Source organism: Notothenia coriiceps, unplaced genomic scaffold (genome assembly GCF_000735185.1).
Source record: "Notothenia coriiceps isolate Sejong01 unplaced genomic scaffold, NC01 NC01_scaffold00037244, whole genome shotgun sequence".
Taxonomy (NCBI): Eukaryota; Metazoa; Chordata; class Actinopteri; order Perciformes; family Nototheniidae; genus Notothenia; species Notothenia coriiceps.
This window is the reverse complement of record NW_011369945.1, coordinates 23692169-23701460: the sequence shown is the minus strand read 5'-3', so window position 1 is coordinate 23701460 and position 9292 is coordinate 23692169. Positions and strand designations below refer to the sequence as shown.

Below are 9292 nucleotides of genomic sequence, written 5' to 3'. Positions count from 1 at the left end.
TGTTACACTGATGTAATCGTTAATGACTCAAAAACTATAGGTATTTAATACGCTAACGAATGAGAACCAACTTTGGCATTTTCTTTTTTTTCCCTTGTCTGGCTAATACTGTTTGTGGATTGAGCCTAATGTTTATTTTCTGCGGCGATTATTTACTTTTAGGATGCTGAGTATACAGGTATCCAGTGGCCTGAAATTGTAATTGAAGTGGTTTTTTTCTTATTGGTGTAAGCAATTCAATCATTTCCTTTTTTAAATGTTCAGTAGATTGCCAGCAAACTGTCCAGTCCAAAGCCTTTCCTTATTTAGTTTTTTTCACATTTTTGGCAGACATTGTTATACATTACACAGCAGGCCCCATGTTAATTTTAATCACAAGCACCTCCCTGCAACTGGTTTGTCAGTCAACGGGATGGGATTTAACAATCTGCAGGATTATTGCAACCAAACAAAACAGGGGAGCGTTGTTCAGTTTTGCCACCACACATGCACACTTGACGTGCCATAAACTCAAGTGTCCCGAGCAGCCCAGATGTGCGATGTGTGGTAAGAGAGAACCAGAGCAGCCTGCCGTTTTAACGCCGCCCTACAATCACTCCCACTGTCCCTGTTTGCTCCTTCAACTCTTCCAGTACAGATGTCAAAATCATACCAATGATGTCAATGCAGCCTCCATATTAAATAACCAAAAAGTTAAAGGGTCAGCCCTATTATGCGCCAGAGCATCTTTTTCATGCCGTATTTGGTAATACATCAACATGCAGTGTCCCCCTCTGCGTGAGAGACTCTGAAAGTTCAGGAAAAAATATTTTCTCTCTCTTTTTGTCTGATTCCATTTCTATAAAAACCTGTCTGAAAATGAAGCTGATCAGATTTAGCCACTTTATGATGTCATAACGAGTTTTTTGCTTGTGTAACCATTAGCCAATCACCAACCAAGGTAACCCCCCACCTTACCCACCTGATCTCCTCCTAGAGCAACCATTGTGGTTTATTTTTAACCAAATCTCTCTCAGGGGGGGCGTGGGAGGGGCTCCTTATTTTCATCTAAAGTAACAGACAGAGAATCAGCACTTTGGAAACAGGGCTGAAACAGAGGGGATTATGGGTAATGCTGCAATGATCTGTTTGGTGTTTGGAGCCAAACACTTCGGAGACATGTTTTTTATATATCTGAGACCTATAATATATTGATGACAAACATCATGATAGGGGACCTTTAATATTTCAGAGCTTTGTCAAATAGCCTCAGGTTTATTGAACAGACAGTGTATATCCACATAATGTTTGTGTTTCACTTCTTCTCCCCCTTTCTTTCTAACCTTCCCCCTTGTCTTTTAAGGACACGTTGAGGGAATGTCATCCAGAGGAACTAAACTGCCTTACCTACCTGCCTTTGATCTCTCCGATCTACTTTGTCACTTTTGTGCTGATGGCGCAGTTTGTGCTGGTCAATGTGGTGGTGGCTGTTCTGATGAAACATCTGGAGGAAAGCAACAAGGTACATTAAATACAGAGGCTTACACCAAGAGAGTGGGACAAATGCGAGAAAAAAAAAAGTATATATATTCGTACATTTTTCATCGCATACTGAAAAAAATCATAGTTTGATGACATTTTTGGTTTGTTTTATTCCGGCTCATTACTTCTTTGACTTTTTTATGGATGGAACGCAATGTAGTAATCAAGGGAAACAACTTCTACTTTTGCAGGAAGCTAAAGAGGACGCAGAGATGGATGCAGAGATCGCCTTGGAGATGGCCATGGAGAGGCAACGCAAATTAAGCACAACTTCCCACAACAGCTCAGTGGCAGGAACCTACGTTGGGCCGTGCCCAAATTCACCTGGAGAGGTAGGGAGACGTACACTCAGTGGGGGTAGAAGTATTCCTACCCTCTAGTTTAGTAAAAGCACCAATATCACACTGTACTAATATCACTGCAAAAATACTCAACAAGTTAAAGTCCTGCATTTGGAAATGATACTTAAGTAAATTGTATAATCTGGAAATTGTACTTAGATCAGAGTACCCAATGCAGAAAAGTCTAAAATAAATGAAAGAAAATATCATATCATATTTTTTTAGATGTCAATGAATTTTCTATCAATCTCTTAAAAAACTGTCATTGCATAAACTATTGGCTATTATAATGTATAACAAAGCCTCATATTTATAAACTCTAAAAACATTATATTTTATTTTTTGGGAAAAATCATTTCAAAGAAAGTGGTTATTTTAGATATTAAATAAATCTGTTAAAATAAAATGTACCTTCTTTCTTTGACTGAAGTGGCTTTACTTAAAACACTCAGATAAAGTACAAATACCTACTTTTCTTTTTTTACTGCCAGTAAGTACAATCCTTATAGCAAATGTACTAAGTGACGTTCCACCACAGCCTACACTAACCCTGACACTGAGTGTGTATTTAGGGATGGAGGGATGAATGCTCCTCTTATTTACTGCATCCATTGTATAACAGTATCTGCTGCAATAAGTCAGTTTCCTGCACAGAGACAGTCAGTGCTGGACTCAGTGGTCTCTGTCTCCCCCCGCAGGAGGAAGAGGAGGAAGTGCAGTACATCGACCCGGACCTGCTGTCGTCAAGGAAGATGTCTGTATCCAGGATGCACTCTCTGCCTAACGACAGCTACATGTTCAGACCCGTGCGGCCTGCCAGCGCCCCCTTCCCTCTGGAGGAGGTAGAGCTCAGCCCCCAGCCCCAGCATTCAGGTAAACTATCTAATAAGAATGTATTTCTTTTAGCCTGGTTTATTGTTCTAATAGACACAGGTCGTGCTCAGTAAACTTAACCAGCTTCTTGCACAATGCGTACAATTATGTTATTTGTAAGAATATACACATACTGTACAAATACTGTAGATGTGCTGTATAATGTGGTAATCTCTTTTTGTTTTTGTTCTTTTTTTGTACGTATGTAAAATGTATGTTTTGTAAAATAGTGTTGTCTTATAATCTAATGTGAGGTGGATCAGAGGCCTGACACTGACATTGAAACTCACTAACTAACTAATCAAACTACAGCCTCATCGGACTAATGCCATGGTTTAAGAGTCCTTTTACTGAACGAGTGAAGTTTAAGAAGTTCTTATATCTAGTTGTTAACTATATGTGAGATAAATGATGGTTAGAATAGTGAACATGGGGTTTTCATCGCATTTGAAGCCACAATCCTACTTTTTGGAGCATTTTATGACACAACTGAATAAAAATAATAGAGAGTAACAACTTTTGTTACCGGACCCTTATCATTGTGCACAGATTGAAGGTCCAGGGCTGTTGGCACCGACCAAGATTCCTCTTTATTAGGATGGTAACTATACTTCAAGGATTCGAAGCACAGTTAGGAATGCCATATAGTTTGATAATTACTATTTACAAGCATTTCAATATATTTGAGAACCATTTGCACTCAAATGTCGAAATATATATATTTATTTTACATTTTTAAATGGTTCTGAAACATACATCTTCCACTACAGTAGTACCTTTGATGCATTGGAAAGTAAAATGTTTATTATGTTGTTGTAAGATACACACCTTTTAAACACTTGAATGATTTACTTGTAAAGTGTGTCCTAGTAAAAAAAAAAAAAAAAACTTTTACAATCATTCATTTTATAATTTACATACATTTAATAATCAATAATAATAGTCAACATTTGTAACTCCCTATTAAATACAACCTGGTACAAATATACCTTATATAATCCTTTGTGTATGTAGACTTGTTTTTTTATTCAGTTGCAAATACACATCACTTTGATATGACATGACCTGTATGGTGCTTTTCTCTAGGTCTTGTTTGGGTCGTTAAGGCAACAAAGACAAATAAGAAGCAGATTAAACATGCTCATGAAAACATTTCCCCAAAGCACTGACGAGCGCTGTTTTATCTGCAGTCAGAATCTAAAGGCATGTTGAGGCCAGGCTGTGGACAGACTCTGTCCCAAGGTACTGACTGCAGCCGATGAGCTGACTCAATGTGAAGCTGTGCCACTTTCACACAGGCTCATCTGCTTAGCTACTGAATGGCTGGACACTCTACCAGAATGTCCGTTTACTTAATGGCCAAGCTGCAAAGCCCCAAAGCTAATCTAAGAAATCAAAGCCTGTGGTGCTTTGTCTGTTGTTGGATTAAAACGATTTGTAATCAAGTGGCTTCACAGCTTGGCCTGAAAGTCGAATGAAAATGAACTTGAGTAAGATCTAACTCTGACTTTGCTGCAATGCTATTCCATCTGAACTCACAGGTGAACTGGACCTGTGTGTGCAGACATGCCTAAGATCCTGGTTACACAATCTCACAGCAGTTATTGGTCATATATGAAATTCATGATCTTTTTTGCACACTTGTAAGTAACTGTGGCATGTCGTATTTGATGGCATGACGATCTTAATACTGCCACTAGGAGGTGTTGATGTAACCAGGATCTAATGCAGAATATTATCCAGGAAATGTGACTATCCCTAATAATTATAGTTCTGCTACTGAACTGATGAACTACTGTATGTGCTGATGATCTGATTTCAGAAAACACTTTATTTTCACAGCACATTTGAAGCATTTGTTAATGAGCTAAAGCAAAAAACGTCCCTGTACTTCTTGTTGCTCAACAGGCCTATCAAAATAAAGTGTTTTTGTAATCCTGGCCCGGTTAAAATACGTTTAAATCCTCCCAAAGTACAAGGAAATAGTCCGAATGTGTTTGCATATGCATGTGCAACAATGCATGTGTTTGCATTGTGATTCTGTCCATGTGTTTATATCATGGCTGTGATTTTAAATCTCTACGTGTACACCTCCAGGCTCTGTGACGTCGGTCCGCTCCCAGCCGTGTGAGGGTCACGCTCTGCTGCAGGTACCGGACGCCTCCCCCGTTCACCCTCGGTCACCTCCCACCCTTACCCTTCCCCGCATCGCCCCTCCCACGCCCAGCCCCTCCCCTCGGGCCCTGCGCAGACAGGTGACGGATTCCTTCGTACTTCCAAAAACACATATTGCAATATAACCGCTCATATAGATGTGTTGATTCTTTGTTCATGTTTCAGGTGGCAGTGAAAGTGGATTCCGTGGAGTACCAGAGTTATGAGCAACAGGAGAGACCCCACCCTGCTCCCCTGCCTCCCCTCTCTCCTCACCCGTCCTCCCCGTCTCCCCTGCCTCCTCCTCCTCCCTCCTCTCCCTCACCTCTTCCACCTTGCTCCCCTTCAGCCGTCCCCCTCCCTCCCCCCTCTCCTCTTCACCCTCTCCCCTCTCCTCTTCACCCTCTCCTGTCCTCCCCTCTCCCTCCTCCGCCGTCTTCCCCCTCGCTCCTGCTCCCTCCGCCCCCCTCCCCCCGCCTGCGGAGACCCCGGCAGCCCTCGGGCGCCTCCCTCTGCGACCCGGCGGACGAGGAGGTGTGTCACATCACCAGCTCCGCCCGCCAGAGGTGGAGGGAGGAGGAGGAGGAGGGAGCGGGTTGTAAGGTGGGACGCAGCCACTCCCTCTGTCCTTACGTCGACTCCTCCTCCCCCCTGCCTCCCTCCTCCTCCAGGAGCGCGCTCAGCCTCCTCGGGGCGGGGCTGACGGACTTCAGGAAGGGGTCGAGCGCGGACAACCACGGCTTCACGGACGAGCCGCCATCTTTGTCGGCCGGTTACCCCGACGACCACCGCCGCCACTCCATCGAGGTCTGCCTCCCGCAGGCCTTCATCACCGGGGACGACTGCGACTTCACCCCCCGGTCCGGTCCGCCGTTCCCCGTGAGGGTGCAGTCGGTCGGGGGCGGCCACAGGAAGAAGAAGATGAGTCCCCCTTGTATATCCATCCACCCGCCTTCAGAGAGGGAACACCCCCAAATCGACTCGCCCCCTAAACTGTCTGACTGCAGCACGATGTTGAGACGCAGGACGCCTTCGTACGACTTGTCCCCGATGCACGCCCCCCTCACACCCGTCCACGTGCCGCTGCAAACACACTCGCCAACACACACACTGACTCTGTCCCGGGCGTCCACTCCCACACACGCCTACACCCCGTCTCACGCCTCCACGCCCTCGCACATCCCCATCAGCCCCAAAATCTTCATCCAGCCGCACGCACCTCTCGTCCCCATGTCTTTCTCGCAGACCCTCTCCCCCGCTGCGAGGCAGGACTACATCCCCCTCCCCCAGTTCACCTTCGACCAACCGCAGTCCAGATACATGAGCGGCCTGTCTCCCGGCCTGTCAGACGCCGACACGGCCACATGCTCCTCCCCCTTCGACAACAGACTAGGGAGCGGTGCGGGATTCAGTGCAAAGAATCGTAGGACCGCCCAATGAACGTCCGGGCTTTTGCCTTCAGGAATTATTTGGTCCTAAATCTCTGAAGTCGGAGTAGAGCGTCCTCTCAGCAGAGATTGGTGCTGGGGAGAAAAGAAGAGGGAAAAGCTATCTGGGAGATGGATTATTTTTTTTGCTTCGACGACTAGAAAAGACATGGTTTATTCTTTCCAGAGACGCTGGTACAGTCCTAGAATAACACACGGTGGATTTATTTTCCGCAGCTTAAAGGACAGCAGATCCTCGGCGGCTGTACCGGTCTAACACGACCCACTGTACATGGTGTGTTTGGGACTAATACTAAAAACACACCAGGACTAAAGCCACCTAACTCCGTAGCCAAAGGTTTTTTTTTTGACACACTGTCCCTACCCACGTGAGCCAATCAGGAAGCAGCGTCTGGCTGACAACCTCTGACCTTACACAGGAAGTGGTTTTGTGAAATGCGAGCGTTGGGGTGTGTGTGTGCGTACGTGGTGTGTGAAGAGTGTCTGCTTTTCCTATGTGCGAGTATCGTCAAAGTCTGTTTGTCATGGAAGCGGCCATGTCTGTTTTTACGCCTGCAACCGAGACGGAGAGAGGGAGCCAGGGCAGAGCTGTAGTGTATGGTTTATTCTGTGGTATCTGTGGCAGTGTAAATAAAGGAAAAGATACTGTATTTGCGGAGATTAAAAATAGCTCCTACTCCATATGAACATATTTTTATAGAGATCTAAATGTTTTTTGCACCACAAATTTGACACGTTTCAAGTTGCTTGCTTTCTCCTCTGTCGCCTCTTGTGAATGTATGTTTTTTTTTTTTCCGTTCCAAAATCCGGAGGAGCAGCGAGGGAGATCAACCCTCCTCTCAACAGCTAGCTGAGGTCGAGGAGTGGGAATTTTATTTTTCTATTTTTTGAAAAGAGAGAAAGAAGAGAAGCAAGGCGATGTGATGTGGTTTTCTGTAGTTGTGTCTCAGATTTCTGTCTATTTGATGTCTAAAATGAGCAGATCGGAGAGCGGGCTGCAGTGATGCAAGCGCAAAATTTCATGTTAAAGAGGTTTTTCAGGCATTGACATTTTGTGTACATGTGGTTGAGACGCTAGGCTTAGCTCCACTACCGTCAGCAATTTAAATGTGGTGCTCTTCTTCAAAAAATATTTCTCTTGTAGTAGAAGTGAAGCATTATATCTAGACTAGACCCCCAGAAAAACGCGGGCAAAATTCCTTGAATTATGCGATTAAACAATGCGAGGTTTTTATGGTGATTTTATGCGGTGAAATTGGCGAAAAGTTGGCGAAATATGCTAAATAGCGGGAAAAAAGAATAACAATTTTTTTAAATATTGGGCTGTCTTATTTATTCTCTCTCACACACACACCTGCCACTAACGTTAAACCCCTTTACTATTCAATGAAACAGCATTCAATGTTTATTTTATTGTAAAAGCAATGTGGGCTATTATAAATCTCAGCACACACCCCCCACCCCACACCACACACACGACACGCACACACGCACACACACACACACACACACACACACACACACACCACACCACACACACCACACACTTCTCCGGCCTTCATTCTGTTTTCATTTACTCGTTACGTTATCTGCAGGCTTCATCTTGTTAGGCTAACTCACTTCGTTTCTTTAGCCCTCGAAAGGTTTTGGAGGTTGACTGCCTCGGTTGAACGTGAGTTGAATGGCTTTCTTGTCCGGCAGCAGGCAGAAAGGCATTTCAAATGTTTGAAATGAACTCAAAGTGGGTCGCCACCATCGATTTTGCTCCTTATGGCTCCAACACACAGTTGCACGAGTGCAGAATATTTTATAGGTTTCGCCCCCGCACTTTGTGCCGCGGTCTTTAGTAGAAATGTTCGTTGGTAAATGAGCTCTATACAGTGTTGTTTACGTTCTGTGATGGCGCGAGCTGATGACGTCACGTCAAGACGAGTTACTTTTTTTTGCTTCTCAACTTTGTGGAAAATGCGGGGATTAGGCGGGCCCTTCTGATAAATAGGCGGCTTTTTAAAAAATCTGCGCAAATTTTGCTTGATTATGCGGTCAAATTCTGCAATCGCAGAATCCGCGTTTTTCTGGAGGGTTATCTAACACAGCAAACTAAATGATTACTTTCAGTGTATTTATTTGGTTCAAGATAAAGTATACAACGACTTCTTACCTAAAGGAACATTAAGAACACTAACAAAATCCAGATTATCAATTTAACAATCCTTAAAAGTCATCTCTGAGCCCCCCCCTTCTGGCAGGCTGTTTTCATGCTGGATCACCAGTTAGTGTTCTCTGTGCATCAAAAGACACAACCCAACTAACTTATTAAATTATGTGTAGCCAGGTGCAAATAATAATATATACTTGTGGGAGAATTAGTGAACATCCACTACATAAAAAACAAGCCACTCCTTGTGTTAGTACATACTGCTGTAGAATATACTATGATATATAAATCCCATTTTCTATGATGATTGAGAGTATTTAATATCGTGTAGATGTTACTGTAGGGCCTCTAGCCCCCCTGGTGGGGCTGTAAGCAGTGTTAAGGTTACCAGTAGATTATTTAAAAAAAGCTCCAGCCCACCATATGTTTGGCGTTACCTGAAACAGAAGGGAGGACTCTCATTTACACCCCTCAATTTTATGTCCCCCATTAGATGCGTAATAGAGACAACACCATATGTATTACCGCTAACGCATGCCTGCATCCCCATAATATGGTGTGAACGAACAGCATCTTCCTTCCAGTGCGTGATTGTTTTCCTGGCCGAGCCATAGCCTTATTACGACCGAGCACAATATTATTTAATCTATTTATGACATATCAAGTGGTTAGTAGGCACAGGGACATAAAGAGTACAGAAAGGGCTCTAAAATAGCATGGCTATTCTTGGTATAACTCTTTAAATGCAAGCCTGCCCGTTTATTGTTTACCTCCCGTCGTTAAAACACGTATTAGTA

The 9292-nt window shown here is 43.9% G+C and overlaps 2 protein-coding genes across 3 annotated transcripts in view; both read right to left on the bottom strand.

Annotated features, from left to right (window-relative positions):
* trmt61a (tRNA methyltransferase 61A) overlaps positions 1-9292 on the bottom strand; it is a 735410-nt gene that overhangs the window by 329163 nt on the left and 396955 nt on the right. The window lies entirely within an intron of this gene.
* LOC104965052 (uncharacterized) overlaps positions 1-9292 on the bottom strand; it is a 63019-nt gene that overhangs the window by 44241 nt on the left and 9486 nt on the right. The window lies entirely within an intron of this gene.